This window comes from Mustela nivalis, assembly GCF_964662115.1.
Source record: "Mustela nivalis genome assembly, chromosome: 5".
NCBI classification, from domain to species: Eukaryota; Metazoa; Chordata; class Mammalia; order Carnivora; family Mustelidae; genus Mustela; species Mustela nivalis.
Genome location: NC_139024.1, coordinates 139,363,645 through 139,373,641, shown reverse-complemented (window position 1 = coordinate 139,373,641; position 9,997 = coordinate 139,363,645). Strand labels below are relative to the sequence as shown.

Sequence of the window (9,997 nt, the reverse complement as noted above, 5' to 3'; positions counted from 1 at the left end):
TCTGTGCATTTACTTCTGGATTTGTTCTTCTGTTTTACTCATTTACATGTCTATCCTTTTGCTAATACCACTCTGTCTTGGTTACTGTAACTTCCTAATAAGTCTTGAAATCAGGTAGTGTAAGTCTTCCAACTTTGTTCTTTTTCCTCCTAAAAGGTTCTGGTTACGTCCACTGCATTTGCATATAATTTTTAAATCAGTCTGTCAAAGGAAGGAAGGCAGGCAGGCAGGAAGGCAAGAAGGAAGGGTAGGTGGAAGAGAGGGAGGGAAGGAGAAGGGGGTAGGGAAAGAAAAGGTACAAAGAAACACAGAATGCAGGCCAGCCGGTCTGCTGGCAGGCTGCAACATAGATGAACCTTCAGGACATTATGCTAAGTGCAATAAAGCCAAACACAAAAGTACAAATATTTTATGGTTCCACTTATACGAGGTTCCTAGAGTAGCCCAATTCATGGAAAATGAAATGGTGGTTGCCAGGGCCTAGAAGAGGGGAAATGGGGAGTTGTTTAATGGGTTTGGGGAGATGAGAAAGTTCTAGAGATAGATGGTGGTGGGAGTTGCACAGCAATGTGAATGGACTCAATGCCACGGACTTGTACATCTAAAAATGGTTAAAATGGTCAATGTTATGCATATCTTACAATAAAAAATATATTATGCCATTTTTTTAGGAGGGCCTGCTGGTAATTTATTGCAATTGCATAGAATCTGTTGTTCCATCTAATGAGAATTGGTGCCTTAAAAAGAGTGTTCTGATTGGTGGGTGTGACATCTCTCTTCATTTATTTAAATCTTCTTTAATTTCTCTCAGCAAGATTTATAGTGTTCAGTGTACAGGTCCTGCATGTGTTTTGTTCAATTTTCCGCTATATATTTTATGTTCTTTGATGCTTGTTCCAATTTTCATTACTAGCATATAAAAATTATAAGATTTCTGTATATTGGTAAATATTGTATATTGCTAAATTTATTAGTTTTAATTGGTTTTTTTGTAAATTCTTTAGGATCTTCTACACAGATGATTATGTCATCTGTGAATAAAGACAGTATTACTTTCCAATCTATACATTTTCTTTTCATTGCATTATTGTACGAATTAGGACCTTGGTACAATGTTGAACAGAAGTGGCAAAGCAGACAGCTTTGCCTTGTTCCCAATCAGAAGAAATGATTCACTCTTCCACTGTTAAATACAATCTTAGCTCCAGATTTTTTTTTAAATATTATTTATTTATTTATTTGTCAGAGAGAGAGAGAGGGAGAGAGAGCGAGCACAAGCAGACAGAATGGCAGGCAGAGGCAGAGGGAGAAGCGGGCTCCCTGCCCAGCAAGAAGCCCAATGCGGACCTCGATCCCAGGGCGCTGGGATCATGACCTGAGCCGAAGGCAGCTGCTTAACCAACTGAGCCACCCAGGTGCCCCAGCTCCAGATTTTTTGTAGATGTCCCTTACTGGGTTGAGGTTTCCTTCCATTGCTAGATGCTGAGTATTTTGTTTTTGTTTTTAAACCATGAACAGTATTGAACTTTAATCATATGCTTTTCCTGAATCTATGGAGGATCACAGGATTTTTCTTCATCGACATGGTGAATTACCCTGATGTTTAATGTTATATCATCTTGAATTCCTGGAATAAAACGTATATTATCATAAGTCATTTTTTTTTAATGTGTTGCTGGATTTGTTTGTAAAACATTGCCAAATTTTTGTTAAGGTATCTATGTTCATGAGCTCTGTTGGTCTAAAGTTTACTTATAATATCTTTGGTTTTGGTATCAAGAGCACAGCTGGGAGTTCCCTCCCTCTTCTATTATCTGGGTTTGTGAAGAACTGGTATTAGTCCTCCCTACATATTTGGTAGAACTTACCAGTGAAGCTGTTTGGGACTGGTTTTCTTGTGGGAAAGTTTCTAACTGAATTCAATGTATTTATTGGATATAAGTATCTCAAATTGCTTCTTTTTTTAAAATGTTTTATTTATTTATTTGACAGACAGAGAGATCACAAGTAGGCAGAGAGGCAGACAGAAACAGAGGGGGAAGCAGGCTCCCTGCTGAGCAGGGAGCCCAATGTGGGGCTCGATCCCAGGACCCTGAGATCATGACCCAGAGCCGAAGGCAGAGCCTTTAACCCACTGAGCCACTCAGGTGCCCCTCAGATTGCTTCTTCTTGAGTAGGTCTAGGTGATTTGTGTATTTTAAGGAATTTATCCATTTCATCTAAGTTGTTGGATTTATTGACATGATATTGTTAAAATTCCCTTTCTATCATTTTAAAGTCTCTAGAATCTAGGGATGCCTGGGTGACTCAGTTGATTAAGTGTCTGCCTTTGGCTCAGGTCATGATCCCAGCATCCTGGGATCGGTCCCGCATCGGGTTCCTTGCTCAGCAGGGAGCCTGCTTCTCCCTCTGCCTGCCTCTCTGTTTGCCTGTGCTCACTCTGACAAATAAATAAATAAAATCTTAAAAAAAAAAAAAAGTCTCTAGAATGTATAGCAACTTGTCCATGTTCATTCTTTTTTGTGTTCACTCTTGGTATCAATCATTTGTCTTTTTTTTTTCTTTTTTCTTTTTCCTCCTGGCTGGAGTCTGGTTGGATTCACCTGCCTAGAGGCTGGTCAATTTTATTCATCATTTTAAAAAAATTTTTAAGATTCGTTAAGAGCGAGCAAGCAAGTGAGCACAGTGGAGGAGAGTGAAACTTTAGCAGACTTTGGCAGTCAGTGCAGAGCCTGATGCAGAGCTCTATCCCAGGACCCTGAAATCATGACCTGCCTCAAAACCAAGAGTTGGATGCTTGACATTTTTAAAAAATCTGCCTTTGGTTCTGTTTACTTTCTTTACTGCTTTTCAGTTTTCTATTTCATTGATTTCTGTTGTTTCCTTCCTTCTGCTTAATTTGATCTTTATCTATACTGTTTCAGGATGGGAGCTTAGGTCATTAATTTAATACTTTCATCTTTTCTTAGTCAAGCATTTAATATCACAAATGTCCTTCTAAGCACTGCATTAGCTACATCCCACAAATTCTGATATGATGTGATGTTTTTGTTCTGATTCAGTTCAGAGTATTTTCTAATTCGCCTTATAATTTTTGGCCCATGAGTTATTTAGAAGTAGGCTGTTTAATTTCCCAATATTTGAGGATTCTTCAAATATCTTTTATTGATTTCTAGTTTCTTTTGTGTTCAGAGGAATACTTTGTATGATTTCAATCCTCTCCAATGCATCAAAAGTTGTTTTATGGCCCATTTGGTCACTATCACAAGTGTGTATGAAAAGAATATTCTTCTGGTTGTCCAGGTGGAGTGTTCTACAAATGTCACTTGTGCAACACTTCTTTCTTGAAGTGCTATCTGCTCACACTATCTATTGATAAGGCACAAGTGTTGAAATCTCCACCATAATTGTGAACTTGCCCTGTTGTCCCTTCAGTCCTTTGCTGTAGGTATTTTGCACCTTTTATGAGGTGCACATATGTTTAGGATTGTTATGTTCTCTTGATGAACTGACTTCTGTGACGTTGTGAAATGTTCCTCTTTATCTCTGGTAACATTCATTGTTCTGAAGTCTACTTTGATTGTAAAATAGCTTTCGTTTAGTGTTAGCATGACACATTTTTCTATCTTTTTATTTTTAACCTATTGGTATCCTCATATTTAAAATCGGTTTCTTGGGGCACCTGGGTGGCTCAGTGGGTTAAAGCCTCTGCCTTCGGCTCGGGTCGTGATCCCAGGGTCCTGGAATCAAGCCCCACATCTGGCTCTCTGCTCCTCAGGGAGCCTGCTTCCTCCTCTCTCTCTCTGCCTACTTGTGATCTCTGTCAAATAAATAAAATCTTTAAAAAAATAAAATAAGATGGGTTTCTTATAAACAATATACACCTAGGTCTTGCCTTTTTATCCAATTTGACAACCTCTGCCTTTTGAGCACTTAGAACATTTACATTTAATGCTTAATAAGGTCAATATGGGTGGGTTTAAATCCACCTTCTTGCTATTTTTTATCTTATCTGTTCTTTCCTTCTCTTTTTCTTCCTACCTTCTTCTTTTGGATGGTTTTTAATGATTCTGTTTCCCCTCTACTATGGCTTATTAGCTATTCCTGTTTTGTTTGTTTAGTGGCTTCTCTAGCATTTTATATATTCACTTACCGTAACCATATTCGGATATTATATAGTGCGAAACCCTTACAACTTCTGATTCCTCCTTCCACACTTGTACTACTGTCGTCTATAGGGAGCTGTGGCTGACTCAACCACCTGTAACCACGCCCACGATCAGTACCCCCACCATATAGAAACCTGCACACAGAGCCCACTGCATAGGGCAAAGTGAGAAATGGAATAATACATCTGTGTTAACAGTCATCTCACTGTTTGGGGACAGGCTGACTGCATAGTCACCAGTTAATTAGCCGCCAACCAGCCTTAGGTACTCCAAGGCCTCCAGCTGTGCCAGACATCACGCTTTTCTTTTTGCTGCATCATGGTGGTGCCTAGGAGACAGTCAGGAATTTCCATGGCAAAGAAGGGGAGATGGGAGGTGGGGCTTGGGACAGCAGTTATTTATCCAGCAGCTTAAGAGGTATTTCAGTATTTTTATGCTGGTCAGCCATTCAGGTGCGTGCAGCTGTGTACATGCCCTGGAGATAGGGAATGTGAAGCACTTCCCTATAAACGCTTCTCTACAGAGCCCTCCAGGATGTATGGCTTGTGTGCTAACATTACAGCAGGACAGAATTCTCTGAGGGCATAAGACAGGTATCTAGGAGGGTCCAATGTAGAAGGCAGAGCAGAAAGAAAATATTCACATGTGTGTTATAAATAATAATGGCAGGTATTTAGTACTTGCTATCCATCACTGTGTGAGGCAAGTCACATCCATGATCTCTAAACCTCACCTTGATCCTTGGGAGCATATTGTTATTCTAATCTGCAGATGAGGAACAGGAGGCATGGAAAGATTAACTCCCACCCCCCCATCCTTCCCACCCCCCTACCCCCCACCCCCACAGTGAAAGGCAGACCTGTATTGTATCCATCTCCCCCTTTGATCAAGGCTATTCCTTCCATTATGTGAAGAATTTGTTACTTACAAATGTTTCATTAGTATGAAATAGTATCAGCAATAGCAAATAAAAGCCCAGGCTCATGCTTCAACTCTCTGGAATCCTGAAAGCTCCCCTTAATTAGCCTTCTCATTCTAGAAGAGGAATCATGCCTTGGAGCTGGAGGAAAAACATGGGTTACCAAAGTTCCATGATTATGGGAAATTAGCCTCATAAACATAGCACTCCAGCAACCCAACCCCAAATCCCTTAATTGGTGCCACAAGGTATGATCCTCAGAAGGCATGGCCTCTCGGGGGCCTGCAGTCTTCCTTAATTTAGCATTGTCCAGATGCTGTGTATAGCAACATTTTATTTTATTTTTAATTCACCTGACGGAGAGAGCATAAGCGAGGGGAGAGGCAAAAGGAGAGGGAGAAGCAGACTCCCCAGTGAGCTGGGAGCCTGACACAGGGCTGGATCCCAGGACCTGGAGATCATGACCTCCGCAGAAGGCAGATGCTTAACCATCTGAGCCCCCTAGGCTCCTAGCGACTTTTTAAACTGGAAGTGCTTCCTGCCTTTTATTACTATGCCAAAGGACTAAAAGTAAGTTTGAAGTTTATATTCTATTTTATGATGGCATCCTTTCTCTTAGGTGACCATACTGGGTTTTTCAGATGGAAAACTGACTCAACTTGCTTAGTAAAGATGAATCCAACTTGCAGCCCCTTGAATCTGACAAATCTTACATTTTTTCTTTCCTAAAAAGGAGCAATAGAAATTACCTGTGTCAATCCAAATATCCAAAAGCTGTGAGGACTTTCCAGGATACCAAACTCCCAAATCTATGACCAGAGTAGGAAGTACAAATGCAAATCTAGTAAGTGAGATTTAGTTTCATAATTAACACACCTGCTGGCTTAGTTATAACAACTCAAAAGCAGGCTACATAAAAAGAAATCAACCTCATAAACATACTCAAAAACTACAAATAGATTTTGTTTTTTTACACTCAATGCAACAAAGCTTCACACCAGAACTCTTGGACCTACAGAAATTCGCTAAACATAAAAACAAAGTGTCCTCAAAGATAGGAGTAAAGGGGGCGCCTGGGTGGCTCAGTGGGTTAAGCCGCTGCCTTCGGCTCAGGTCATGATCTCAGGGTCCTGGGATCGAGTCCCACATCAGGCTCTCTGCTTGGCAGGGAGCCTGCTTCCCTCTCTCTCTCTGCCTGCCTCTCCATCTACTTGTGATTTCTCTCTGTCAAATAAATAAATAAAATCTTAAAAAAAAAAAAGATAGGAGTAAAGACCTTACACACACTTTCATGGTATTAATATTTCTGTGCAACATAATATATAGGTTTAAATTTTTTTTTCAAAGCCAAATTAAAACATTTTATGTAAAATTTGCCATTTGACAACTAACTTTCACTAAAAGGCTCAAGATTACCCCATCAGCCTTACTCCACAGTGACAAAGACTTGGAGATCACTGATCTTATTCATAAATCTGAGTGACAGGTTCAGTTTCCCATTGCATGTAATCAGTGTCCTGGGCTCTGCACAGTAGCCACCTTGACATGTAAATTAAAGCAACCAAGACGAGTCCATAAATATTTGAGAAGTTGCCTTAACTTCTCTTTGCTTGCAAATGCCTCTCCTTTAAACTTCAGCGTAAGTGCTGTTCTCCTGTGGCAGATTAAAAAACCGTAGCCACATCCTCTTTAAGAGTAGGAGAGATAGGAGGCAGTGGGCAGGAGGACAGAGCAGGTTTCAATTTTTCCTCAGCTGCTTCCAACTTCCTTATGTTGGCTAAGATTCTTCCAAAAACCTCACATTTAACGGTCACTCTTAATTTTGAAGGTACTGTGAGATTTTGGGGTGCCTGCGTGGCTCACTCGGTTAAGCTGCTGTCTTCAGTTCAGGTCATGATCCCAGGGTCCTGGGATCGAGTCCCGAATCCAGCTCCTTGCTTGGCAGGGAGCCTGCTTCTCTCTCGGCCTTTGCCTGTCACTCTGCCTGCTTGTGCACTCGCTCGCGCTCTCTCTCTCTCTGACAAATAAATAAATCAATAAAATCTTTCACAAGGTACTGTGAGATTTTGATTTTTAGGTCTTCATGTGAAACGTAAAATTGATCACTGCAATGAACTTTGGTATATAATTAATAGGTATCAAGACATAAGGCAAGTTCATTTATGAATCAGTTTGAATTTAACAAAATGATAGGTGGGAAACATTCATTTTTTCAGATTTTATAAAGGAGTTCAGAAAACTTGGTGGATAATGCAGAGATTGTTATGAAATGGTAGACACTACCATGATATAAGTCTATCCAAATGTGTCCACAGTTAATAATAGTTTATATAGGGGCGCCAGCTGGCTCAGTCAGTGAACATGCAGCTCTTGATCTTGGGGTGAGTACAAGCCCCACGACAGGTGTAGAGATTACTTACAAAAAAACAAAACAAAACAAAAACACCCTTATAAATAAATAAATAAATAAATGTCTGTATAGTTGTTAAGAGCAGGGGCTCTAATTCCAATCTTTGTTTGCACTGTTTGTATGATGTTAGGAAGATAATTAAGCATTTTTATGCCTGAATTTTCTTATCCATAAACATTTATCACCTACATCATTCAAGGAATTATACTAAGCACTCTGGGGACTCAGATAAACATATCTTACTTTCAAAAAATTTTAAAACCTAGCTGAAGACACAAACAATTGTGAGTAAGTAATTATAATACAAGAGGGACCTACTGAAAGAGCACGAGCCCTGGGGCAAGAGTACCAAGACTTCCTTTGAGAACGAGAGCAAGTTATTTAGTTCCTTGAGCCTCAATTTCTTTATTGAAGAAAATACTAGTGAAAATACTAGTCTTTACACCTCAGAGTGTTTCCTGACAACTAAATATGTTTATTACAAAGAGCTCATCAAAACCACAAACAGATACCACTTCACACCCATAAGAATGGCTATTACCAAAAACACACATAAAAAAACACCAGAATATACCAAGTATTGCCAAAGACATAGAGAAACTGTATCCCTGCTGCACTGCTGGTAGAAATGTAAAATGTATAAGCCCTGTGGAAAACACTATGAAGGTTTCTCAAAATACGAAACCCAGAGTTCCCTTACGACCGAACGATTCCAATTCTAGACATCCACAAGAAGTGAAGACAGGCACTCAAACAGATCTCTGTACAGCATATTCACAACAGCCAAAAGTTGGAAATAATCCAAATGCCCACCGACAGATGAATGGACGAACAGATATGGAATATATACACAATGGAGTATTATTCAGCCTTAAAAGAAATGAATTTGATACATGCTACAAGATGGATGAACCTTGAAAACACTGAGTAAAATAAACCACAAGCACACGCTCGCGCGCGCGCATACACACACACACACACACACACACACACACACTTCTGATTCCACTTCTATGAGGTCCCTAGAATAGTCAAATTCATAGAGACAGAAAGTGGAGTCGTGATTACCAAGGGCTGAGGGAAAGGGTAAATGGAGAGCTGCTGTTTAATGGGTAGAAACAGATACAGTTTGGGATGATGAAAACATTCTGGTGATGTATAGTGGTGATGGTTGTACAACAAAGTGATTACTAATGCCACTGAACTATGTACTTAAAAATAGCTAAAATGGTAAATGTTGCTATGTATACTTTCTATATGTATATTTTTAAAAAGTTTGGCCTGCTACATAGTAAGTGCTCAATGAATGTTAACTATCCTTAGTGCTTTTAAAAGAGTTCAGCAGAGAAAATTGTTTATGGCCAGTAGATCATAAATGTAGGCATGAAGGTGCCACGTGAGGTAGGATTTAATATGGATAAGATGGACAGCAGTTATAGTACTTATAAATATCAATATTTTGTGAATCAAAAATTAGATGTTAAGTGACAGGGGCTTGCAAATCCTTCTGCCAAAATTTAAAATGATAAATTGACAGCTATTGTGCTAGGCATGGGGGTTATACTGATAAAGATATAAAACCTTCTCTCAAAGAGCTCATAAACCAGTGAAGGAGTCTAAAACTCAAATAGATAAGCATGGAAAATTAATATGTGCAAGTGTCAAACAAAGCCTCTTTTCATCTAAATCTATTTTGTTGGATAGTTTGCAGTAGCTGGTATTATACTTAAAAATCCGTAAAGAACTCTGGTTACATTTTACTTCTCATCCTTGCGCGGGAGCCATGCTCATCTTCCCTGTACCCTCCCAATTCTGGTGCCTACACTGCTGAAGCGAGCACTCCGGTTAGATGATCTCCTTTTGCCACCTATTCTATTTTTCGTTAAGTTGACCAACATACTTCTTTCCACTTATTTCTCTCTTCTACTGAAAACCCAAGTATGCCTTTCAATCTCACTTTTTAGTTTCTTCCACTCAGCAAAATCATTGAAATCACATTGAAAAACAAAACAATAAATTAAGTTACAACATATAAAACTGCTGATGAATTCAAATAGTTTTTGACCTACAAAAGCAGCAATTCCGCATGGTTCCCCATTATGTAACACCAAAGTCCTTAAGATTTTTAAATCTGAATTTTTATATATTTAGAAATCAAGTACAATAGCAGTAGTAAGATTTTGTATTGGCAGGTAAACTGTTGATTTCCAACTTATAAATCTGAGAGCTGTTTTTTTATACCTAAAGCCCAAGAGCCATTCTGATCTAAAGCCAGTCAACCTTTCTGTCACTGTTGGTTACTTATTTTAAGTTTCATTTCTATTGAAACCCACCTTGGAATCTTCGCCCTGAGTTTTTAAGATTCCAAATATTGTTAACTAGACAGGAGGTAATTAACATTTAATGGCCAACTTTCACCTGAGTGACCTATCATACAACAAAATATACTACAAACAAAAAGGAGGAGACAACTGACACACAAAACATGGGTCAATCTCA

At 39.2% G+C, this 9,997-nt stretch overlaps 1 long non-coding RNA gene across 1 annotated transcript; it reads left to right on the top strand.

Annotated features, from left to right (window-relative positions):
* The first annotated feature begins 3,178 nt into the window (after positions 1–3,178).
* On the top strand, positions 3,179–6,113 carry LOC309864697. Its single transcript, XR_014311693.1, has 3 exons — positions 3,179–3,448; positions 4,576–4,923; positions 5,128–6,113. It is a non-coding gene; the product is annotated as an uncharacterized lncRNA (long non-coding RNA).
* The last annotated feature ends 3,884 nt before the right edge of the window (positions 6,114–9,997 follow it).